The sequence below is a fragment of the Piliocolobus tephrosceles genome, chromosome 10, assembly GCF_002776525.5.
Source record: "Piliocolobus tephrosceles isolate RC106 chromosome 10, ASM277652v3, whole genome shotgun sequence".
Classification (NCBI taxonomy): Eukaryota; Metazoa; Chordata; class Mammalia; order Primates; family Cercopithecidae; genus Piliocolobus; species Piliocolobus tephrosceles.
The window spans coordinates 19,304,825-19,331,835 of NC_045443.1; the positions used below are offsets into that span (position 1 = coordinate 19,304,825).

The 27,011-nt window shown below is 36.1% G+C and overlaps 1 protein-coding gene across 8 annotated transcripts in view; it reads left to right on the forward strand.

The window, feature by feature from the left end:
* PLEKHA5 (pleckstrin homology domain containing A5) overlaps window positions 1-27,011 on the forward strand; it is a 258,282-nt gene that overhangs the window by 90,320 nt on the left and 140,951 nt on the right. Inside the window, exon 1 of one of the 8 annotated variants that reach the window (XM_023226161.2) lies at window positions 17,631-17,649. The exons of 6 other annotated variants lie outside the window; for them this stretch is intronic. The gene's annotated coding sequence lies outside the window, so the exon portion shown is untranslated. Of the gene's footprint in view, window positions 1-17,630; window positions 17,650-23,989; window positions 24,131-27,011 lie in introns of those variants that run through there. One more of the 8 variants, XM_023226162.2, reaches the window with a different exon arrangement.

The following is a 27,011-nucleotide window of genomic DNA, read 5'->3' on the forward strand; positions in this document are numbered from 1 at the left end:
TGCAGTGAGCTGAGATGATGCAACTGCACTCCAGCCTGGGAGACAGAGTGAGATTCCATCTGAAAAGAAAAAAAAAAGGTTTTAAACATGGGGCAGCTATCAACCAAAGTCGAAAGAGAAACAAAAATATAAGGCATCTGTTAAAACATTACTTTCAAGTAAATGTAAGTACGGTTTTGAAAAATTAATCAGCCGCATGTGGTGACCCACGCCTGTAATCCCAACACTGAGAGGCTGAGGCGGGCTGATGACCTGAGACTAGGAGTTCAAGACCAGTCTGGCCAACATGGTGATATCTCATCTCTGCTAAAAGTACAGAAATTAGCCAGGCATGGTGACGGGTGCCTGTAATCCCAGCTACTCAGGAGGCTGAGGCATAAGAATTGCTTGAACCCAGGAGGCGGAGGTAGCAGTGAGCCAAGATTGTGCCACTGTACTCCATCCTGAGCGACAGAGCAAAACCCTGTCTCGAATGAAAGAAAAAAAAGAAAGAAAGAAAGAAAAATCAATCCATGCTCACTAGTTTAGTTTTAATCTTAAATATTTATAACTTTTGAAATGTTGCATGACCAGTATATTCATAAATTCATCAAACATATCCTCACAGCATCTACAGGGAAGATACTCCCATTTCAGAAAGAGGAATACATGGGAAGAGTGGGGTTTTTTCTTTTTTTAATTTCAAGTTCGCAAAGACTATAAGTGGCAGAGTTAGAATTTAAGCCCAGATCTATGTAACTCCAAAATTCTTAATCTTTAAACTGAAGAATTGTTTTCAGTCTTGTTCCAGTACCTATACTAGATTTCTAAGAATTCAGACAACTCCTAATCTACCACATAGGGGAAATAGGGTCTATAAGAATATCATTTATGTCAGATAGTTAAATAAACATGAGATTATTTACACATTCCAGACCCAGGTGACCTAAATCTTCAAAGACAGTGACTGATCCCTCTGGAGCAGGTGCTGCGTACACTGAGAGAGAAGTGTGTGCGTTGTGTGCAGTGGCATGGATGGGGAACGATTTCTTCTGCCCAAGGATATGAGAGTGTGGGTGGCTTCTCAGAGCAGATTATGTCTGTGTTGGGTTTTGAAGGATGAGTAAGCATTTGCTAAGCATGGTTTCTTTGAACAAAAATTGCTAAGTAGAAAAGCAGGGATGCGTGGCACTCTAGACAAGAGTGAACAGCAAGACCAAAAGGTTATAGATATCTTTAGGGAACAGGTCATTCAGTGCTGCTAGAGTGTTCAGTGTGAGGTGCTTAGGGGCAGGGAGCACAGGCAGGTGAGGAAGGCACATCTGTGCTCCTGCTAAGGAGCACAGAGAATCCTGCAGGCTTTGGTGAGGGTCATTTTTAAAGGTTTCAGTAGGGGGCAGAACAGGACAAACTGCATATTAGAGAGAGAAACTTGCAGCAGCATGGAGGACAAATTGAAGGAGGAGGAGATAGGGCATAGATTCCTTAATGTTTGAAATAGTACAGTTGAAAATGGGACAAGGATTTTAAACTGGCAGCAGAAATAGAGATAGATCGATACAACGTAAGTTAAGGAGATAGAATGTTAGGTTTGATAAACTGGGATGGCAGGTAGCGAATGTGAGAGGGAAAACTATTCTCTCTGGCATTTGAATTGTGTTTGAGATGAGACATTTTCAGGGGAAAAACAAGTTTAATTGGGAATAAAGATTGGACCTCTTAAGTTTGAAATATAGATAGGATATTCCTTTTGTTGAGAAGCAAAAATTGGATATAGGGCTCTACACAACAAAATAATAATTATTATGATAATACTAATATTATCAGAGCAATAGGTTTAGAAAGTAGAAGTTTAGTTAAAACATCAATATTGTTATTGAATGATAAGATTAATAAGGAATGGATTGAACCACCTAAGGATATGGAGTGTGTAAAATGAAGGAGGTTTGGAGGTAGAACCATGAAAGAAACAAATGTCTAGCTGCTGGGTAAAGGAATGATAAATCAGCAGAGCAGACCTAGTAGAAGTGATTAGCGTAAAACAACGAGAGGACTGAGATTAGGAAAACCAGGAGAGGGGAGTGTTAGCTGTCTCAGGTGCTACACATCAGCCCTTTGAGATGAGGACCAAGAAACACCCTTTGACTTTGTTAGTTAAAGAGACATCAGTGACCTTTGCTGGGGCAGTAGGGAGAATAGATTACAGTTAATGGAGGAGGGAAAGAGGTGGGAGGGAGGGAGTGAGAAGTGCAAATAGCCTGTTTGAGAAGAAAAAGAGAAATTCATCAACATCAAAGAATGGGAGTGACTAAAGTGTGTTTTTCAGCTGGTACCTAGGCGCAAGTAGAGAGAAAAGGTTAAAGATGGAGGGAAGAGAAGAACCAATTGTTAGGACAAGGTACCAGGGAAGTTAGGAAGAAAACAGATCCAGGGACATATGATGGAGGGGGCGCTTAACTACCCTATGATTTGAGGGCAACAAATATTTGCTTGGGGCATGGGAGTGATTAGGATAGTGGCTTAAGGAGAGTGACAAAAATTTTAGAAGAACTGCTAAAGGGAGAATGAAAGCAAATGAAAGAGTTGTCTGCCAGATGGTGTTAAGAACCCATCTGAAAGTGAAAACCATGAGTTGTTCATCACATCAATCAATCTGCATGGGTAGATGCTGCCTTTCATTTGAAAGCAGCGTATTTCTTTCCTTTAAAAAAAAAAAAAAAATTGGCTGAGCGCAGTGGCTCATGCCTGTAATCCCAGCACTTTGAGAGGCCGAGGTGGGCAGATCACTTGAGGTCAGGAGTTCGAGACCACCCTGGCCAACATGGTGAAGCCCCGTCTCTACTAAAAATACAAAAATTAGCTGGGTGTGGTGGCACATGCCTGTAATCCCAGCTACTCCAGAGGCTGAGGCAGGAGAATCGCTTGAACCTGAGAGGCAGAGGTTGCAGTGAGCCGAGATCAATGTGCCACTGCACTCCATCCTGGACGACAGAGTGAGACTCCGTCTCAAAATGCTCTAAAATGTATCTGCTTACTAAAAACTATTTCTTCTTTTGCAATACTTGGAACTTCCTTGTCAGTTTAAGCTTGTTTAGGTTAGCCAGCTAGCTAAAAGGTTTTTTTTTTTTAATGTAAAATATAAAAGTATGTTATGAGTTATAAATAATACGGAAGCTATAATAGAATCCAGATGCCGAGTAACTTATTTATTGAGTGTTTAGTGCTTTCTAGCATGCAGAAATGGCCAAGGAAATATGGCCTTTGACATATTAACAGCTAACATTTTATCCTCATGTGTGGGGGTAAGGGGCGGTGCATATAGTAGTTTGGATAACAGCATCCCCTCGCACTTCAAGGTATGCTTTTTAAAAATTGTAAAGCATTCTTATATGTGAAATCATATAATCATATTCTTCTGAGAACGTTTCATAAAATAAGCCATATAAAGAGCCTTATTCTACTCTCTGAGACCCCTTTACAAATTTTAGCAGTTTTAAATTTAGTCTCAAGTAATACAGCAAATTTAAAAAAATTGTTCTAGCCAACATGAGCTATCATAGGCACTCAATAATTGCCAACATGGTAAATATAATATCAGTAGCTTGAAGAAGCACTGACTTTTGGCTTTCTGAGTAAATTTGTATCTCCAAAGGTAAAATGATAATTTAACAACACGTGAGCCCCCAACTTGTAAAATATGTATTAGAAAAGATTGTATAATGTTGAGTTGGGTATGAATTACATTTATTTTTATTGTTTTTTTCTAGAAAACTTAAAAGGTAAGTATAAGCAATAAAATATAGATAAGTTTAGAAGTAAAGAAAATCACAAAATACAAACTTGCTAAACATGAAAGTCAATAACATTGCTGTAGTTGAACTTCAGTTTTAGCTCTGTTTCCATTGTAAAAGGGAAATATAAGTTACCATGCTGTCAGAAAGAAGAGGCACTTTGGTTTATCCAGAGAGACAGTTTTTCTTTGAATAGAATTTCTCATGTGGATTTTTATTTAGGAACACTGGGTGGTATAATAGACAATTTGCTATACAAAATTTTTGCAGCAAAATAGGCAAGCTTCCTTTGGTTTTTCATTATAGCTGTCTTTGGAAAAAATCTAAGAGAGTAACATTGGACTCATCTGAATATAGGTGATTCTTAGAGGTCCTAAACTAATGTGATCCTTCCAGTGGTTAAGTGTTCTGTTGGTCAGGCACGGTGGCTCATGCCTGTAATCCCAGCACTTTGGGAAGCCAAGGTGGGCAGATCATTTGAGGTCAGGAGTTCGAGACCAGCCTGGCCAACGTGCTGAAACCCCCATCTCTACTAAAAATACAAAAATTAGCCAGGCATGGTGGCAGGCACTTGTAGTCCCACCTACCCGGGAGGCTGAGGCAAGAGAATTGCTTGAACCTGGGAGGCGGAGGTTGCAGTGAGCCAAGATCACACCACTGCACTCCAGCCTGGGTGACAGAGCGAGAATCCATTTAAACAAACAAACAAACAAGTTCTGCTAAGGGCAGAGCCTAGACTACCTAAGGGATTCACTGCGTGGGTGACTGTGGGCTAAGAACTGTTATTAGGACATGGAGAAAATGAAGGTGAGACATAGGTTTTTCCTATCATATTTTCTTATAAATGTGATTACTGTCTTCCAGATCTACTACTGATGTCTACCTGCTACTGTTACCTCTTAATATGTTAAACATAATCTGGAATGCTTCTAATCCTTCTTTCCTTGTCTCTCTCTCTCCAGAAAATGTCCTCCATGACTTCTTTTCTCAGTACTGTAATTACTGATGTCGTTATTTTGATTATGTCTTATAGTCATAGCAATGAGACTGCCTTACAACAATATTGTCTATATTAAGTAAATGCAATGGCCAATATTAGACAGGTTTTGACCTTCAAAATGGCAACGCCAAGGATTCATCCCCATGTTGTAATTATGATTTTTAAAAGTATTATAATAAATAAATGTCGTATTAAAAGGGATACTTGGGGTTTTTCAGTCATGCAACAAATATTTTAATCTGTGCTTCATAAACACCTACTATGTGTTAAGCAGTATTCTATATGCTAGGGAGATGATTGATATGATAATAAACAAGAGAATTACACGTGTGGAATGCAGTTTACTCCCAGAAAGGGAAAGGTTGACTAAAGCAGTAGATTACCCAGAATTGCAGAATATAGGCACCAAGGAGTTAATGGAAAGGCTAAATATGTACGGGATGATATATGTGTTAGGAACTTAGCATACGGCCTAGCACATAAGTGCTTAATAAATTTTAATTGTGCCAGTTGCTTTTGTTGCTGTCATTAGGCGAACTGTGGGATAAGGTGGGGATGCAAATCAGAATAAAAGTGTTCAACAGGTATGAATAAAAATACAGCACATGAAAGAAGTTGGAAAATTAGTCCAAGTCGGAAAATTCTCCCTGGGTCAGAGCTAAGGAGAACTCAGTGCTGTGGAAGCCAAGAATGTAAACATTTCCAGTTGTCAAAAGCTGCGTAGACATCAACAGTATAAGAAAGAAACAGATCATCAATGTGGCAATGATGAGAATATTGATTGACCTTTAAGAAAGCAGTTTCAGTAGCATGATTGGTGTGGACTCTCTGGAGGGTTTAGCAGAAGAAGAAAGATGAGAGTGGAGGGAAGAAGTGTGCTTTTTAAATTTGAGGACTTAACAATATTTACAAGCTTTCAGAATAGTTAAATGGATTACATTAACTTACCTATTGCTGCATAACAAATCATTCCAAAATACAGTGTTTAAAACAATAATAAATGTTTCTGTGGGTCAGGAAATTGCTACAGTTTAGCTGGATGACTGCCTTAAGATTGTTGGATACCATCCTGGGGGTTGGGTACCACAGGTGGTTGAGAGAAGATGTCAGATGATTTAAGTTATTTCAGTAAATTAGAAAATAAGATTATCTGCCAGGACTTGTTAGAAGCTTAAGAATAGTGGAAAAATCAGTGACTTCTCTGTGTCTGGGGGACATAAATCAGAGAGGGATAGGATTGTCAAATAGCATTGTTTTGGATACATCAGAGACATCACTCCACAGAGAGTTATAACAGGTTACCAGTAATGTTTGCACAAAATGTTTTCTCCTCCAGTGTCACATAAGAAAACGGAGTTATTTTTGCCTAACTTCTAGCTCTTAATTTTCCATGTAATTTAAAAAGTCAAAGATGCCAGTGATTTTTTAAAAAGTAATGCCATGTATCTAGTTGGCAGGAATAGAGGATAAATATTTGAATGCTAAACACTTGAATAGATAACATTTTATTCTCTTTTTTGAAAGAAACCTAAATTTCATTAGATGCAACAAGAATAAGAGATAAGAACATATTCATCTGTATTTATAAATTCATGGTCTTTGCAGCGATATCCAAAAATCCTGTAGAATAACAATGTTTCTCCATAAAATATTTTCTCTGTAAAAGACATGTCTAAAATTGTATGATTGATTTTGCTCCAGTAAAAAGGAGTGGAGGAGTATTTCAATAATTTGTATATCTGAAACAGTTAATAGAAAGGTTGCCTCGATAACTTTGAATTATCTAATTATATGTATATATTGTGTTTACTTATTTTTATGTATCAGCAGATTATCCTGGGCAATGGGATCACTGTTTTGTTACATTTTCCTCTATATGTTATTACATTTTTAAAAAAGAAGAAAGCCCACAAATAAATATTATTTGTTGAAAAAGAAACTGCAGTTGACCCTTGAACAACACAGGTTTGAACTGTGCTGGTTCCCTTATATGTGGATTTTTTTTCCAACCAAAAGAGGATTGAAAATACAGTATTCCCAGGATGCAAAATCTGCATACACTAAGGGCTGACTTTTCATATACATGGGCTCCGCAAGGACTTGCATATGCACTGATTTGGGTTTACACGGGGGTGGTGATTTGGATATAAGCAGGTGGTCCTAAAACCAATTTCCCTAGCATGCCGAGGGATGACTGTATATGTGAATAAGACTTAAATTATATTTCCAAATTGGGGATGGAATCAAATATTTTAGTAACAATTCTGTTGATTACACTTCTATTTTTAATCTGGTAGGACTGTATTTATTTTTTATTTTGTGTGTGTGTGTGTGTGTGTGTGTTTTGGGAAATAATTATAAAAGATTTGTGAGTTATTTGGATGTATGCTATTCCAGATACTCCCGTTTCCCTTCTTTTTTTTTTTTTTTTTTATTTCAAGTTCTTCCCTTGAATTGGCATTCATAATTTAGAGACTTGTTTACTGTACATTGAATACTTATAGGTTACCTGTTATTATTTTAAAAGTATGCTAATATAACATTTTACATATACCTTTATTTTATTTTTAAAATACAGTTAAATTGCTTTTAATCTTAGGCTTTAATTGAATTTTTTTTCCCATGGATTTTTCAGAGGGGAAGGTTATTCTCTGTACCTAATGTATAGGCTCAATTTCTGGTGTCATTCAGAGAAAAATAACTGATACAAGATCTTTATATAATTGGTTTTGGTGTGGATATGGACAGGGGAGTCATTTAAAAAATAGGAACAATAGAAGTACCTTTCTGGTTTTGTCAAGCATACCATAAAACAACAGTTAATACTTTCAAAATGATTTTCTTTTTTCAAAAAACAATTTCACACAAAAGATGAGTTGATAGAATAATGATAGATAGATGTGTGATAAACAAATACAATATTATGTAATTATAAAACCTAGATGATGACTATAGATGTTAACTGTACAATTATTTCAGCTTTTCAACTTTTAACTATATCTGAAACTTTTCATAATAAAATGCTGGAAACTTCTCCCGTCTCCCCCCCCAAAAAAAAGAAAACGAAAGAATTTCACACAGAGAAAGTCCAAGAAAGTCTCCAATTGCTTTTTTCTCCTTTCTTTTCTTTTTTTTTTAAACTTTGAGTAAATGCTTTCATCAATCGTATGTGTTCATGGAGTGCAGTTGTAATTTCTACATAAAATGAAGTTAATTGTCTTTAAATAGTTGTTAGCCACATTTCCAGATAAAATGCCCAATACTTTCTGAGAAAAGTTATCAGTTAAATGACGTCAACTAGCTTGCACTCTGTGTCATTAAGTTTGACAGAGGTGTGAAAATGAAACATAGATGTAAGCTAGAGCCCTGGTAGTGGACAAGCTATGTCATTCATGACTCATTTTAAACAATACAACTTTAGATGTTTTATGAAGCCAAAATGTGGTCAGAATTTGTAGTGAGCATGTTAAAAGCTGTGGTGTGCACTATTTCTGTGAATGTACCTTAATATCTTTAATATCTTCTCCGTAAGAGATTGTGACCTTTGGGTTGATTCCATTTTTTGTGCTGCTTTTAAAAAGAAAACTGAAAAGTTGAGTAGTTTATTATTGGTTCCTACATGAAATGCAGACCTAGACAAATTGCTGAAATTTATTTGTAATCTGTTGTCTAGCAAATTATGTGAATTTTAACAAAAAGTGTAATTCCTTCATGAAAAATATCTGAACTCAATAAGAAAACAGACAACCCAATTAAAATATGAGCAAATGATTTGAACAGACACTTTGCCAAAGGAAACACACAGATGGCAAATGAACATACAAAAAAATGCTTAACATATTTGTCTCTAGGGAATTGCAAATTAAATAATGGTGAAGTACTACTCCACACCCATTAAAATGGCTAAAATTCAAAAACTGGCCATACCAACTGCTGGCAAGATTGTGAATCAACAGGAGTTCTTATTCATTGCGGTTGGAATGCAAAATTGGAAGACATTTTGGCAGTCTCTTACTAAAGCTAAACATAGTCTCACCATATGATTCTGCAGTCATGCTCCTAGGTATTTCCCCAAATCAGTTGAAAACATGTCCACACAAAAACCAGCACTTGAATGTTTATAGCAGCTTTATTCATAGTTGCCGAAACTAGAAGCAACCAAGATGTTTTTCAATGGGTGAATGAATAAATAAACTGTGGTATATCCAAATAATGGAATATTATTCAGCAGTAAGAGGAAATGGGCTGTCAAGCTACAAAAATGACGTAAATGGGTCTTAAATGGCATATTGCTAAGTGAAAGAAGGCAATGTGAAAACTCTACATACTGCGTTATTCCCATACACATTCTGGAAGTGGCAAAACTATAGAGTGGAAAGATCAGGGGTTTGGGGGATGGGAGGAAGGGTTGAGTAGGTGAAGCACAGGAGAGTTTTAGGGTGGTGAAACTATTCTGTATGATACTGTAATTATGTGACACTGTCTGTCAAACCCCATTGAAGTTTACAACACAAAAAGTAAAACCTGACTGTATGCAAAAAATCCTTGGGGATGTCAAAGGAGATCCCAAGGTAGAATGCAGACTATGACAAAGGAGCCTATTACAAATGTGTGACACAACCTCACTGAACGTCATGGGGCAAAAAGGTGCTCACCTAATTAACTTTGGAAATGGAGGGAGTCTGTAAGACAAAAGACAAACGAAACTACACACTTTATTTCAGTAAGGTAATCAAAAACAAGAAAGTCTGGGAAACTATCATAGCCAAGAGAAGCCTGAGGAGACATGATGACTAAACATAATGTGGTATCCTACAACAGAAAAAGGCATTGGGTGAAACCTAAGGGAATCTGAATAAACAATTGACTTTAGTTAATTTTTAAAAATATTACCAGGCATGGGCCGGGCGCGGTGGCTCAAGCCTGTAATCCCAGCACTTTGGGAGGCCAAGACGGGCAGATCACGAGGTCAGGAGATCGAGACCATCCTGGCTAACACTGTGAAACCCCGTCTCTACTAAAAAATACAAAAAACTAGCTGGGTGAGGTGGCAGGCGCCTGTAGTCCCAGCTGCTCGGGAGGCTGAGGCAGGAGAATGGCATAAACCCGGGAGGCAGAGCTTGCAGTGCTTGTAGTGAGCTGAGATCCGGCCACTACACTCCAGCCCGGGCAATTGAGCGAGACTCCGTCTCAAAAAAAAAAAATATTACCAGGCATGATGACACGTGCCTGAAGTCCCAGCTACCTAGGAGGCTGAGGTTAGGAGGATTGCTTGAGCCTAGGAGTTTGAGACCAGCCTGACAGCCTGAGCAACATAGCGAGACCCCCGTCTCTAAAATATATATATGTGTGTATATATATTTATGTATATTTATGAATATGTATGTTTATATTTGTATACATCCTTACGTATATTTATACACACACACCCACAGTCCAGCTTTCTTTGAGATTATCAAAGAAAGGTCCTCAAACAAAGCTACTTTTATTAATCCTTTGGAGTTACAGATGGATTGGATTTAGGAACATTTGTGTTCATTTCCTAGTGTCTACAATTTCTGTTTTATGCTTCAAATAATTTTGTGCTTTGTAAAATCTTGGTACAATTTCCTTTTGCAAATGTAAACAGAGCCTAATTTAATGATCTGTTTGTTCTCAGCTTTGGGAATTACAGAGTGCACTCATACATGTGGACACCTCACGCTCACCATCCTTTATTACAATGTATGCTCAATAATTATTGATTGAAATAGCAACTTAGTCATAACCAACCTCTTCCTATGAAGATTTTGAAATGGCCTATAATAGAAAGACAGTCAATTAATAATATATAAATAAGAGGAAGTGGAAAGTCAGTACCAGAGAAAATACGTGTTTGAGTCAGATCCACAGGGATGTGTAAATAATTTTTGAAATGTCAGCACATCAGGTTTTCTTTTAGCTGCTGTTTAATTCTGGAATGACAAACTCAAATGCCTTTGAGAGCTGGGCAGATGCTGTAAATATGTGCAGTTGGTGAAGTGTAATATTGTAGGAGGTGGTAGAGTCTCTGCTTACTCTGCCAAAGACATTCACTTGATTGGACACCACACTTGGGGGTAGCTGCCAGTTTGCTTTAATTTTGCCCTAAATTTTTGCTCAGTGAATCAACTCATGTAATCCAAGGGATATTATTAAGTAAACATTTGATTGTTTTATGGAGAAGGGAGGAACAATATATGTGAGTGAAATTTTGTCTTTTTTTTTTTTTTTTTTTTCATTATTGCATGACATCAAACCTGATACCATCCAGATCACTTTGCAGTTAGGCAGGCCTAGCCTAATTTTGATCCCTGTATCCAGACTGTTGCTGAGTGCCTCCCCCTACAACCAGTGGCTCCTAAGTGGAAATGTGTGCTCTGCTATTGTCTCTAGGGTTGCCGAGCCATTAACACACACTCTACCTCTTTTATTCAAGCAGACATGAGTAATAAAAACAATATCATAATTGCCGCCTGGTGGACAGCGATCATAAAATCCATCAGATATAAAAGAAGCTTCCTAATTTCAGCTGTTAAAATGTTTTTGTTTTTTAAAAAAGTATTAGGGTAAATTAAGTAGGGTACTCTAGGAATGTTTATATAGTTGTTTTCATTGTGAGACCAATACTTTAGAACACCAGTAACTTACCTGGGAAATCTGGGACTTTTAATTCACAGCCATACTTGTTTGTTCTGTTAGATTTGAATTACTCACTTTTTCTTTGTACAGGTTTAATTTGATGTTTCCCAAAGCATGGTATACATATCACCGATAGTATATAAAATGATTTTTAGGTATGTTGTGAGCTGAGATAAACCAATTTGGGCATTTGTAATAGGTATCAAAATGGTCATTTAAACTGTTCCTATAAGAATAGTAGAGTCCCTCTCTGTTCTTTTTAGGCACTCCAGCAAGCACCTTACATCAAAGATTAACTCAAAACATAATATTCTGGCAGAGAGATCAGCTCAGTTAATGGGGTCAAGCAGCAGAATCCTTCACTGCGAGGGAGGAAGAGCCAAATAAAATTCTCTACTGGACCACTGCTCCAAAGCTGTTTGGCTGCCCAGGATTGCCAGGGATCTTGTTTCTTATTTATGTAAAGACGAGAGAACCAACCACATACTTTGAATATCACTCATCTCACTGTGAAAAAATATTTCCAACATCCCTTATGCTAATTAATGAAACCTCTGATACAGAATTGGTGATATTTGTAGTGCCTGTGTGATTGTCTAGGTTTCTTTGAATGTGAATCATTGATAGGATATTTAATATATTAACTAACTGTCTTCCTCCACTGTTTATACTGAAGTATTTTAAAGTTAATTACAGTGTAACAAGGTAGTATGTGGATGAAATTTTCTCATTTTAATATTGTGTGTTAGAAAAATATAGCTTTTTCAAAATGAAAATCTGCAATTTTGTAGATACTGCTTAGGATGAGACTAGGTTGCTTTTTTAATAAAGTAACTCTCAAGTATTGTTAATAGTACATGTGGCACTCAGAAGTTCAGTGAAGTCCAGGAATGATGAAGTTTGGAAGTCTGGTTTAATTGAATGACTTTGGTTTTGTTTTTGTTTTTTTTCCTGGACAGAATTTTACTATTAACTTCTTTTCCCACTGATTTGCCCATTATCAGTGGGTTTTGCTCTTACATGGTGTAAACCAATTTTCTGCATTTCATAGTAAAACAGAGGGCCATATAAAACATAGGGCCATATAAAAACATAGGGCCTAGTAAAACATAGGGCCATATAAAAATTTTTTTTAAAAACTTGTTGCGGCCGGGCGCGGTGGCTCACACCTGTAATCCCAGCACTTTGGGAGGCCGAGGCAGGCGGATCACTAGGTCAGGAGATCAAGACCATCCTGGTGAACACGGTGAAACCCCCTCTCTACCTAAAAAAATACAAAAAAATATTAGCCGGGCGCAGTGGCGGGCGTCTGTAGTCCCAGCTACTCGGGAGGCTGAGGCAGGAGAATGGCGTGAACCCTGGAGGCGGAGCTTGCAGTGAGTGGACATCGCGCCACTGCACTCCAGCCTGGGCGACAAAGCAAGACTCCATCTAAAAAACAAAAATTGTTGCATAAAATGGTTTAAGTTTAAATGGCCTTCTCTAAATAACTGTGACTAAGTTACAGAATTTTAGACAATTTGCTTCAGTGACTGTCTCTTTGTGCTTAAAGCATTTTCAATGACCATCATTCAGTATTCTAATTAAATAAAAGTAATATTTCATTAGATAATGATAGATAATGATTTCAAAAGTATATGGCTTTAAATATATAGATACAATATACACGTTCTAAAAGCAAATTTTTTGACATTTACTTGGAAAAAATTAGTGTTTTAGCCAGGCATGATGATGTGCACCCTTAGTCCCAGCTGACAGGAGGCTGGAGTGGGAGGATTACTTGAGGCCAGGAGGTCAAAGCTATAGTTTGCTATCATTGTGACTGTGAATAGCCACTCTACTCCAGCCTGGGCAACACAGCAAGACCCTATCGCCATTGAAAAGGGAAAAAAGAATCTGTTAAAATTGGGGTTATCTCTTCTGTTAGCCACAATGGGATGGCAGTTTTAGGACAATGAAGGACAGATACCAGTGGAAAGGGTTTTTGCAATCCCTTGATTCCATACAGTAGGAAGTGCCCATCCAATCAGTACTTGTCCTTTTATAGCTACTTTCAGTCTGCTTCCCCAAAGGTGAAAGTCTCAATATTTCAGGGCCACAAAACTGCTTCTTTTTACTCATCTTTGGGGAGAGATGATAAACCAATGCCTACTGCCTGTGTCAGAGCCACATCCAGCTTCCATTTCACAGGAGAGAAGTGTGGAGCCCTTTTCATTACTTTCCTCAGAGCAGAAATTGTGGACCAGTACAGGATTTGCTTACTACACCTAAAACATCTGAGGGCAGGATTTTAATTTTCTGTCTCTTTTTTAATTGAAAATTTGCAAACAAGTAAACTTCTAGAAAATATGGGGTTTTAATTTTAGCATTTGTGGAGTTTTAGTATAGAATCTGCAGGTCTTGCTTGTTATTTTCCCTCATTATATTATGCTGTGTAGTCTACCTTCTATAGAGGACCACTGTGATCTTTGTAGATGAACAAGATAGTAGGAAACAATCTGTTAATCTCATTTTTCTCATGAGAAGCAACAAAAGCATTATAAGGTGATGCTAGAGGGTCTCAAACTACCAAAAAGTTTCCTCAGTGATCTTCATAACTGTAAATTATTAGGATCTCTTCATTTGTGGTTTAGATCGGAATGCTTTTTAACCTGTTTGTCTTCTGAACAAGTTGGACGTGCAACTTGGCAATTCCATTTGCACCGTGGGGATTAATCTGAATGTAGACTCACATTTTAAGTCTTCTTAGAGGGCTGGAAGTAATGAAGTTCGTCCCAGGATATATTCAGTCAGGAGAAAAATTGTAGAAAATTGTGTGATTATAGCAAGTCAAAATACTACTAACTAGAACTGGTTAAATTCCAACGCACATCTTCCTTCAGATCTTTACATATTTCATATTAATGCTATGTTAGTTATTTTTCAACTGTGATAAAATTCATATCATATAAAAGTAACCATTTGAAAATGTACAGTTCATTGGTATTTAATACATTCATTCACAATGGAATGTAACCGTCACCTCTATCCAGTTCCAAAGATTAATCTGCTTTCTGTCTCTATGGATTTAACTATTTGGGACATTTCTTATAAGTGGAATTCTACAATATGTGATCTTTTGTGTCTAGCTTTTTTCACTGAGCATAATGGTTTTGTGATTCATGTTGTAGCATGTATCAGTGTATCATTCCTTTTTATGGCTGAATAATATTCCATCATTTGTAAATGCTACATTTTGTTTTTCCATTCATTTGTTGATTGGACATGTGGGTTTTTTTTCCACCTTTTGGCTATTATGAATAGTACTGCTGTGAACATCTATGTACCAGTATTTGTTTGAATACCTGTTTTTAATTATTTGAGTATATATACCTGGGAGTTGAATTGCTAGGTCATACGACAATTTTGTGTCCAACTTTTTGAGCTAAACTCTTTTCCATAGCACCTGCACCATTTACATTCCTGTCAATACTAAATATTTATGCTAAGATCCTGAACTGACTCTTGGACTTCCAGATGAAATTATGAACAATCTGGAATTTTTTGTTATAATTATATAACACTAGCATATATTGTTATGAAATTTTTCAAAGAAAAGCTGTGAAACTGGTCCATTTTTAAAGTTTGTGTTTGGATAGTCATAATTTTTTATGTCAGTGATCTTCAGTCATCTGAACGTACTTTTTAAGAACAGTGTTTAAGAACTGAATTTGCTCTGTTATTTAAATTATTATGCCTTATTCCTTTCTCGTTTTGTCTTTTATATCTAACATGTAGGTAACATTTTTGAAATATTTAGCCAATTTAGGAATCAAAGAGTTATACAGATTATTTAGAATTGGAGAATCTTTCTGTATAGCAATTTTTAAGTTGTTTTTTACTTGATTGACAGTAATTTTACTGTATAAGGAAGTCGGTTATATCCTTCCAGTTTCCAGTTCAGTACCTCTTCTGTGATGTTTTCTGTTATGCAGAACTTAAAGTTTTGGCAGCTTAATCTTTTGTTGCTCATTGTTAATATTTTCAGTTACTTAATACACAGAACTGGCTTTTTCATTTAAATTACATTTCGATTGATTAAAGGTACTTTTTTGGGGAGGTCACAGAATGTAATAGACCATTCTTGGTGCCTACCAAATTGCTATCTACTCTTCCTTCCAACTTTCTTCCTATTGGAAAGGATCCCAATTTTGTTCTAATGATTTCTTTCTTTTTTTTTTTTTTCTTTTTTCTCATGTGCTCTGGGAAGGTAAGCTTCCTTGGCCCCAGGGTCTAAATAATAGTTATTCTTGTAGAGTTAATCCTATTCCCCATGCCAGTAATTGGTTTAAGCTGAAGAGCTTCTGTGAGCAGTTTAAACACGGAGTAGTTTATTCTTTCAAGTAAAGCAGCCCCAGAGATAAGTATTCTAGGGTTGGAATCAGAGTTCTTTCCATTTTCCTGCTTTACTGTCCTAGAATGAGACTGATTTTCTCAAGATTAATTCATGCTCTGAAATGGCTGTCATTATGTCCAGAAGGTATAAAAATCAGAAGGGCAAATGAACTAATTTCCTAAGGTCCCCCACCTCATTGGCCATGCCTAATTAACATGCCTGTACCTAGTTGCAAGGGAAGCCAGGAAATGTAGTACTTTTGCAGGGTGCTTTCCTTCCCTGAATAAAGCTGAGCAAGAAAAAAAGAATGGGCAATGGATAGCAATGACCAATCTCTGCCACAGCAGCATTTGTTGAAGGTTAACCAGGTTTAGAGTTCAGTAGCAGCTGTTTTGCAAAAACCTTTGTAAGAGAACATTTCATTCAAAATCTAAACAGTAATATAAGCTAAGTCAAACTTGTTTTCAAGTTCATATCACATCTCATTTTCTTTCACATTCATTTCTGCAGTCATTCACTGCATCACCTCTGGACAGTGGGAGCCCACTAAGATCCCAGCTTAGTGCTTTCAATTGTTGTGGTGGGTCCTTAGTGTAAGTCCTGCTTCACAGTAAATGAAACTACTTCATGGGAAAATCAGCTTTCCCAAGGGCATTTGTGATAAACCCAAACCCTCATCAACCCTCCATGTGACTTATGGTCCTCTGCTGATAAATCTCCTTTGATAACCCTTCTCTCTTTAGTAGCTGTTTGTGGCCTACTATGTTACACCCAGGTCCCTTTGTCTAATATTCACAACCTTCAGTCCTGTTCTTTACCTGCCTTACTAAGCCATTGCATTATAACTAAGCCAAACTAACTGTTTGATTTTTACCCCAATATATTTGCATCATGACTTCCTATTTTCTACTCTCCAGATCCTGCCTATCCTTTACAGGATTCAAGCTCAAAACGCATTTATATTTTTCTCTGTTTTTTCTGATCTGCATGTCTTTTAGAACGATAGCTATTGCATAATGAGCTCTAATTATATGTCAGACACTATTGTTGTAAGGCTTTAATGTTTTCGTTTGTCTCATCATAACAACTGTATGAGGAAGATGTTATTAGACCCATTTCAGAGATTAAGGAAGAACTGAGGCACAGAAAAGTACAATAGTTTTCCTAAGATCTGATCCAGAATTCTGATCTAGGCAACCAAAGTGCATTTGTGCAGTAGCGTATCCAACTCCAAAGTTCATTTATGCAGTAGCATATCTAATATTCTCACTTGTATTTTACTTCTGTGCTTATCTAGCCCCTTTACCCACCCACACCTAGTTTAAACATTCTCTTTTTTTCTTTTAATTTTTTAATTCTTCTACAGGATCTAGAAAAAAATGCTTATTTTATGGAAAAAGCATTACACTCTAGATATTTGCTAAATAAATGAAAAATCTATTATTAGCCAAGTAATCAAATCTCAAACCATTTATGTGATTTTTTTTTAACACTAGACAGCAGTATGTGTAACATTTTCAATAAATTTCCAAAATAAAGGATAAGTGGTTTCATTTGAAAGGAAAGAAAAAACTTGTTGACAAAGGAATTTATGCAAATGAAGTGAAAAAAGGAAAAAGAAATCTGCTCTCCAGTGTCAGAAATATGAATGTAGAAGTGTGGCCAGTTAAAACTTGTTTTTGTTTTTTAAGTTACTCATAGCAGAGAAACATTTACTTTGTTTTTTGTTTGGTTTTAAGGGAAAATAGCCATACCCCAGTAAAGCTTGATGTTGGCAGGCAAATGGTCTTGGTTGGAGTTGCTGACATGAGACCACATGACTGTGTCTGTTATGCAATATCATGGTGAGTCAAGGACAACTTATGAAGTCAGTTACTTTTTCAGTACCTTTCATTGAGTCTGTTGTAGAGATAGAAGTGTCTTTTAGGTCCTAAGGCTGTGTCTTAATCATGAGTCTCCATAACACAGTCTGTCCTGTACTGTGGTAGTAAAACTTTTTTAAAACAGGGTATTTTCTTGCTTCCCTACAAAAGGGTAAACAGGAGTTTCTTAATAAGTAAATCAAGCTAACACACAAAGCAACCATTGTAAGAGTTTCTTTGAGGCCTTTTTTTTTAATGATAATGAAACTGGTAACACTATCATATGTTTAATTCTATTCCTGCATCAAAAACATACCATATATCTTCCAAGCAGATGGTACAAGTGTAGAATTGACTGTTAGTACTTGAATAATAGATATATTATTGGTAAATCAGGCTCTGTAGAAAACGAGTTAGATTTTATTTCCTTCAGAGTGAAAGTCATTTTATATACAGTTAGAGTGTAAGTCACAAACTGCCATTCACAAGTGTACATTCACATAAATATATGCAATTTTTGTCAATTTGGAAAAATGTATATTCATCCAAAAGGTTATACTTAGGACCTAGGTAAGGAAACTACAACTAAATTCCTATACACACACACACACACACATTATATATATGTGTATATAAATATATATTTACTCCTAAAGCTTGAGTTAATTTCATATTCATATTTGTGATTTCATATTCATCAGTGTGTTCTTGAATCAGAATTTATTATGCTAGAATTTGAAGATTATCTTTCAGAAAGCATACATTTTTACAAATGTAATTTTTTATTACCACTGTATATTTAATTATAAAATCAGTAAATTTAAGTTTTTATACATTTGTTGCATACATACTCTTTGACTGGAAATTTTTCTAGAACTGTGGTGATTAAGCTGAAAATGTGAAGATACCAGAGTCCATTAAAAGAGTCACCAGTCTGTTTTTTTCCATTGAGAGAAATTGTCTTCAGGCACCCAAAGATAGAGTTTAAATATGCCAAAGGAGGTATAAATATAACCACACATTTCTCCTATAGCTCAGAAGCTGAGATGCCATATGAAAACAAGGACACAGGGAAGAAATAGTATTAGTTTTATTGCTCAAATCATTGCTGCTTTTTAGATTGTATTTCTCATTTTGGTTTGTATTTGGCTGTATGAGTGAACTTATTAGATGTTAGTACAGTCTCCATGAGTATGTACTTTCCACCTGGTGTGCAAAATAGTTTACATTGACAGATTATTTGAGATGGAAGTACCCATGTCTCCAAATTTTGTTGGTTATGCTGATTGTTCCTAATATGTAGTACTGGAACTACCCGAGTGAGGGAGATGGGGGTAGATCTCTCTAACATTTGAGCTGGACCTAAATAATGTAAATTAGTGAGATATGCAAGTTATGACAGTTCAGAAGGAGGAACTTGTGGCTACTAATCTCATACAAGAAGTGGAAAGAATTTAGAAAGGATTTGGAAGAAATAAGGAGAACAAAAAATGTCTAAGTTAGTCTCTTACTAAACTGGCCTTACTTGTCATTGATAAGTTGAGAACCTGATATTTTCTAATTACATGGTTCTGAATTCCATTAGTAAGCAAATGTATTTTAGAGGTTGTCACCCTCTGAGGAGGAAGATTCTAATGTATGAAGGGCTTTTTCATTATAATTGGTCTCTTACTAAGCAGGTGTTTATGGATTCATTTGATTCTTAAATCATTCAACTCTTCCAGTTACTTGATTCTTAAATCATTCAACTCTTCCAGTTACTTTTTCTAAGGGTTGCGGTGTAGTGAAATTTCAACTCTAAAAGAAAACCAAGATGATAGCATGGAGCAACCCTTGAACATGTATTGGGTAATGGATGAAAAATATCTGAACTTTTATGTTAGTATTAAATGAGGATGACGAGACTAGCATTCTGTTTAGAAGTTCTTGACCCCATACCCACATCAATTGTCTTCCTTGGTGGCATAGAATTTATTCTTATACTCTACTTCAGTTTATATAGTGGTTACCTGTGCTGTAAGTTCATGGGATATTTGAAGCCTACCTCAGGTAATCATTAGGTGTAAGGGTTTAATTTCTGTAAGCTGATGTACTCCTTACCTGATTACCAACTTCTAGCAGACGATAATGAGGAAATGAAAGAGAGAAAGACACCATATTTTCAAATTATTTTAAAATTTACTTTTGTAATTAGTGTTACTTTGGTTTTTCTTTTTTTAAGTCGTGAACAAATGGTATGTGCTATACCAAAATAAATGAATTTGGAAATTTGGGGAAAAGAGGGAAAGGAGATTATCATTATTCTTAATTTTTGCCTCTGTTTAAACTTGGGATGTAATATGCAGTTGTCCTCTTCTCATTGTACTAGTATTTTTCTGATCTGAACAACTTGTATTAAATTACCTAGGCAATAAAAATCAGTAGTCAACTGGTGAAGAAACATTTGCATGCATCGTGTTGTACAGCACTATTACTTACTGTATGGAAAAGAGATTGGTAGGAGATCTGTTTCTTACCCGTTAAAAGAACTACTTTGAATATGTGTGATGAGTAAATTGGTACCAATTTATGGTATTCAGAACACCTCATGCTGGATTTAGTTGTTTGAACAAGAAGCCTGTTTACTAGAGTGAATGCTGGGAAACTAGCTTAAGTCAAGGTCAAGGCTGGCACTTGGAAGAAGAAAGTGATCAAGGTTTTAAATGGCACTGAGAAGTAGAGTAACATAAGGGCTGAAAAATTATAAATATCACAATTAGATCTTTAGTCATTATCACAAATATTGCTGAGGAATGTGCTGAAACATGTTATTTGGTGGAGAATACTTTGGAGGCCCTCACTGGATTTTTTTCTGTGGTTTTTTAATGAAGCATTGTTCCTGACCTATAAGTATAGAGATAACATGAAAAGAGAATAAGGATTAATTGAGATTTAGCATTCCCCTTGATTTAAAGACGTTATTAGCTCGCACGAAGTAGTGGAGCATTGATCCACAGTCCTCCTACGCTTCTTTTCCTAAAATGTGATTTGAGCAGAATTGAGAAAGCTAAGCTTGTCGTCAGTGACATTTGGGGAAAACTGGGCAGAAGTTTACAAGGAACTTGTGAGAATTGCCCTATTTGTAACCTTTTTTTTTTTTTTTTTTTCTTGAATGAATAGTTTCTCTTTAACTGGGCATCCTTTTTAAATGTAAAATTTCGATTACATCTTAGATTTGCGCTTTTATAGCTGCTGCTGCTACCTGTAACTGAAATCGCCTCTTCAAACAGTCAGGTCGGCTGTCAGTTTGTTAAGCCTTTTCCAGATTCCCCCAGGCATTTAGCCATTTCCTCCTCTGTGCTCTACAAATGAGGTTGTGTTATAATGATCTGTTTACAGCTCTTTCTCCTTCTTATTAAACTGTCACTTCAGGCTGTTAGGGCCTTGAGAGCAGGGACCTTATCTTATTCCCCCTTTCACAACTGTGTTTTCCCTGTGGTAGTCCTTCTGTAAACGGTGACTGTATAAAAGGGCCTGACCCTCACAGGTTCTAGAGAAGCTGTGCAGGGTGCTGGTAACTTCATAAACCAATAAACCAAACACTTGGTTGACTTGATGCTTCTTTTTTAAACACTTGGTTGACTTGATGCTTCTTTTTTTTTTTTTTTTTTTTTGAGATGGAGTCTGGCTCTTTCGTCGGGGCTGGAGTGCAGTGGCCGGTTCTCAGCTCACTGCAAGCTCCACCTCCCGGGTTTACGCCATTCTCCTGTCTCAGCCTCCCGAGTAGCTGGGACTACAGGCGCCTGCCACCTCGCCGGGCTAGTTTTTTGTATTTTTTAGTAGAGACGGGGTTTCACAGTGTTAGCCAGGATGGTCTCGATCTCCTGACCTCGTGATCCGCCCGTCTCAGCCTCCCAAAGTGCTGGGATTACAGGCTTGAGCCACCGCGCCCGGCCGACTTGATGCTTTTTAGTATCCCTCATAAGCTTCCAGAGTCTCTTGACACATCCCTGCTGATTCGATATATTGTTTTTCTCCTGGCAGCCATATGCAGAACCACCATGCCACTGTGTAGATTATGCAGACATCATGCTGCAATTTTATTACAAAAATGTCTGCCTTCAAATGGGGTGATTTTATAGCATGTACAACAGTGAATACACCTAAACCAGCTCTGTCAGGATAATACAAAATTCCTTCTTAGTAAGTTTTTAGAGGTGTTTTGTTACAGCTGTCTGATGAGAGAACAGTGAAGGCTTTATTATATAATAGAAGATCAAACTGATTTGGTGGTAAGGATAGTAATATTACGATATTTTAATCTTCATACGTTTATAGGTTATAGCTTATGTTTTTTTTATTATCTTTTAGTTTCTCTGATTTGTTTTTTAAAGGGGCTGTCCTTGGCTTTTAGAACTATGGAAAAGTTGTTTCATTGACTTCTTTTTCATGTTTCTGAGAATGGATTTGTTTTCTTCTATTGTATGAGGAGCTTAAACTTGAACATATTTGAAACTAACAAAGCCTTCACTGAAAAAAATGAGAAAGATCGTGAATCACTACTTCTCTAAAACATATGCAAACCCTTCTGGTTATAGCAAACTGTGTTGGCTTGCTTATCTATATTTCAAATTACATGATGAAACAATTTTGTTTTCTCAACTTGAGATGCTATTTTTAATTTTTGTTACAGCAGTTTCATGTGAAAGGAATTTGTTTTAGCACCAGTTATGTTGCGTGCTAGATTTAGTTGTAAGACAACTCAGATTGAGGTATCTAAAAATTTTTATATCAGTAGCATTCTAACAAGGTACGTACAATATGTTTTGTAAAATGGTTTGCCCACACACTGTTAAAAATCCCCATTTTGGGTACAGGGCAGGAACTGTAGAAGAAATACAGTCAGCCATTAAATGTCAGTCAACATTTAATGAAACGTTTATTATGTGGTGAGCACTGTTCGAATTGCTTGACATGGTTTTTCTCATACAATAATCAGAAAAATCTCATGAGGATTACATTATTGTTTATTTTCTGAAAGGAAATGGAGTCACGGGGAGGCTAAGTAACCTGCCTGTGGTCAGAAAACTGTTGAGAAAAGGAACTGGGCTTGAACTGGGGTCATCTGACTTCATAGCTGATGTGCTTTTGACCTTTAAGCCATACTGCCTTCTGTGTGAATAGGCATATGAAGAAAGGTTTAACCTCACTTTAAATTGAAATGTACACACAATTAAAATAGTGTGATGACTTTCTTGCAAAGAAGAAAAATAATTGTCAGTATTCAGTATGAGCTGAGATGTAGGGAAAGGAGAAAGTTAATGCACTGAGGTGCAAATACACATTGTTACCCCTTTTTGGAGGATAGTGTGTGTAAATGTTGAAAACATGCACATGTTGTGACCTATCCATCCCACTTCTGAGAATTATCCTACATAGCTAAACACAGAAAAGCACAAAGATATCTGAGCAGTCATCACAAAAGGAAAGTTAGGAATGTAATTGCTGACATGAAAACCTGTCCACAGCATATTATCGAGTGAAAGAAAGCATGTTGCAAAACAACATGTATAGTTCTATTTCCTTCTGTTAAATAAATACCTGTTTATGTTACAAACTCTGGTTTGAAATGATGTTCACCAAAATGTTAACAACTCTTATCTTTTCTACTAGTTAGTATACCTTGGTAATCAAATGTCTGGGCAGCGCAGGCACTCTACCTGGGGTTGAATCCTGTTTAATAACTTACTAGCATTGTGACTGTGGGCAAATTACTTAACTACTTTGTGCCTTAGTTACTTCAGTAAAATGGAGATCACTATTATAGAATCTATCTTGTTGGGTTGTGAGGCTCACATGAATTTGTAAAGTGCTTAACATAGTAAGTGATCGATAAAACTGAGCAACCATCATCATCATTTCTGGGTGGTGGAATTCCAGGCAGTTTTAGCCTTTTATATACCTTTTATTGCTTGAATTTGTGAAACAAATATGTATTGTCTTGGAAAGAACAGTAAAAACTGTTTTTTAGAGTCACTTTAGTTAGTGTGCTTACAGTTTAACAAGAAGTATCCATTTATTTAGAGCTAAGTTTATTTTAATACTCAGTAAATGCTTTCTTCAATAACTATTTGCAACCATATATCTTGGTGTTTTATCCTATGCTATATGCCAATTTTAAGGGAATTGAAATCATATTTTACTCTTATGGCTGGAAGGCATGCATAATCACAACAGATTCTTCCTGGAGGAGCTGCCTTAATTTGTGGCTGCAATGACATGTTTGAGTGTGACGTCAGTCTGGTGTCAGACTTCCAGAGTGGCAGGCCAGCCTCACAACCACAGTGTATTTCCTCAGTGCTTCATCCCCATAGTGCTCATTGAGAACAGCTCAAAGACAAAGGAGTTGAGTCTTATTTTTACTCTAGTGTCCTTTTTGCCTGTAATTGAATATCCTTTTAAGAATTGATTTTGGTGAAGCCTGGTGAGTAATTCTTGTTACTTTTATGTATTAATAATAAGTAGCTAATAGCTAATTGAACAGTAGTCCTTTTCCTCTGTTAATGATCCTATGGCAAATAGTCTTTGTAGCTCTAGTGCCAGCACAATGTCTAGTGCAAAGGATTTACATACTATAAATATTGTATTGTTGTAGAAATATAAATATATTCATTAGGTTTTCAAATGCTTGAACATTTTAAGATTTGAGCATTGGAAATATCTTCGTCTTCGTCTCTCCTTAACTTTAGGCTACATGAATACATAGTAGTCACAAATTGCTTTAAAACCTAAAGATTTGTATTTAAAATCTTATTATACCTTATTTTTAACTTACTCAGAGAAGATGTTTGATTTGCCCCTAGACTTCCAAAGAGAATTAGATGAATAATTCCTCAGATGTTCCTGTGGAGGTACTAACACTATACATGATATAATTTTTTTTAAGGTGTATCAATACTAGTCTAAACTTATTAATAGAAGCTGCTATTTCTTTAATTCTTCAATTATTTGGGCCATTTCAGTGACACGATTCAAAATAGGAATCTTTACTGACTTAAAATTTAAGAGCAATATAATGGCAGGAGATTATATATTACAGATAGTATTTTATTTAGCATTTAAAGACATTTCTTAATTTTTAAAGAAATTAAGAGTTCTGCTGTTAATTGTAGAGGCCAGGCAAGATTTATTAATAATATCAATTCATGTTTCTTTGAATTGTACTATGTAAATTGATGTTTGCTGTTTTAAAAGCATTAGTTTAAGAAGTAGGTTATGCTGGGTAAGTTTTTATTTTGTTTTTAGACACAACTATTTTGCTTATAAATTCTTTTTCCCTGTTTCATGTGGATGAATGATACCATTGTAATTTCATTCTATTTATATTGTACAAACTAAAGCCTATAAAGTCTTACACTTTGCCATTTTTGGCATAATTGTTTTCTTGCATTTTCAGCAGCAGCCTTGTGATTTCAAGGTCTTTTAGAAGAATTTCCAAACAAAGTTTTTTCTTAAGAATAAAAAAAGAATAGTTTTTTCTTATAATTGTGCTACTGTAGTTTTTTGTGTGTTTGCTACTCTAGTTTTCAAGTCTAGATGAGGAAAACATGATATGGAAATTCTTACTAAATATGTTAAATATTTTCACTTCAGTTTTCTGAAGCAGTTGAAGAATGACTTGCTGTACATATTTTTTGTGAATAATATAGTTAGGTATTAAAGTGATCTAAATCAGCTTTTTATATGTGAATGTGAAAGGAATAACAAGTTTTAGGAATTAACAATAACAGCTTCATATTATGGCTCCCAGTATATTATACATCTATATTTAGAAGCATAGAAATGTAGAAGTAGGGCTTCAAGTTTGCTCTATTTGACTTGAAAGTCTTAATTTAAGATCCACAATTTTTTCCTTAAGTTGCCCAATTTTCAGATTCCAACTAAGATTCTACCCAGTTTAAGTATACAGAGGAATATTTCTATTCTCTTTAAAAATTTATCTTAAATCCACTGAAAATGTTTTAACATGGCTTTAAGTCTGTATTTTAAACTTAATCAGTAAGTTACTGTGGTGATGATGAATTGGAATATTCAGTATACATTTTAAACAAAGATGTTTTTGAGACATTATGACATCATAGGTCATGGGTTGCTGCGAAAGTTCAAGTGAGGAGAAACTATTTCAACTTTTTTTTGTATGAACAGGAAATTAAATCTGGCAAAAAAAAAAAAAAAAAAAAAAAACAGCAAAAGAAGAGGGCAATGAGCAGAGCTGTGGGGATAACTTGAAATTAACCTGAAAGTGTTTCTCGAGAATAAAGCAGTAAACAGAGCACTTGTCGGTTTTCCAATGGATAAGGTATGCTTTGAGGAACGCTTTCCACCAATTCTATAGACTGCTTGAAAAAGTATAATTGTGCTACTCTTCTTTGTTTGAAATTTAGCCTAGTAAACTCAGATGGCATAGTATTGGTCTTAAGGCCCTTATAGTCTTAAACTGTATTTTTGTTTCCTCGTGGTAGACAGTACAAAACCTTGTATATATGGGGTGCTTACTAAATATTTCAACAAGAAGAAAATGAATTGGCAAAGCCAGTTAAGTACCTGAGGTGGATATCTTGATCTTTGCGTTGTAGAGACTCCATCTTCACTCTGATGATCAAAACCTGCCAGTTAACTAGCCTATTGATAGCATGCCCTGCGTTGTACTCTGCTGGAAGGAAATGTCTCCAGAGTGAAATATTGCCATCACAGTGTCCTGCAGTGGCCAGTGGATTTCCCCCCATGTCTCTAGTTATTGCCCATTCTGCTCACAATGTCACTGCTATAGGAATTGGGCTACTTACCCTGCTATTCTGGGTTGGATTTCTGTCCCACTCGTGCCTCGTCTGCAAGTGAGAAATTTCTCATTGCTTGAGGATAATGATTTGTTGACTAAACTGAACCTAAATTAAGTGCTGTGTGCATCACATGAAGTGCATTACTATTTGGGCTTTTTCAGGGTTTTAAAAAATATATTATTTTGGAATTGAAGTGAAAGAAAACCTAGTAGGGGAACAAATACATTGTTTCAAACTTATATAATGCATTTTATATGCATAAACATATTGTTAGTTAAAGCCTAGATTTTCAACCACATTTCTTTGTGCCCTAGCCAGCGTCAATCTGCACTGAACTCCAGCCACATCTGATTAATCCCGCTGATTCCACCAGGCTCAATTCAAATGGTAGCCACTTCCATAATGCCCTCTCTGCTCTTTTCCTTTCTAAGCAAGATCAATCCCTAATCAGTTTCCCTTTGTATTTTGTTTATGGTTATGTGACTCTTCATGTTTATTTCTTTGTATTTATAATATTACTAAGGC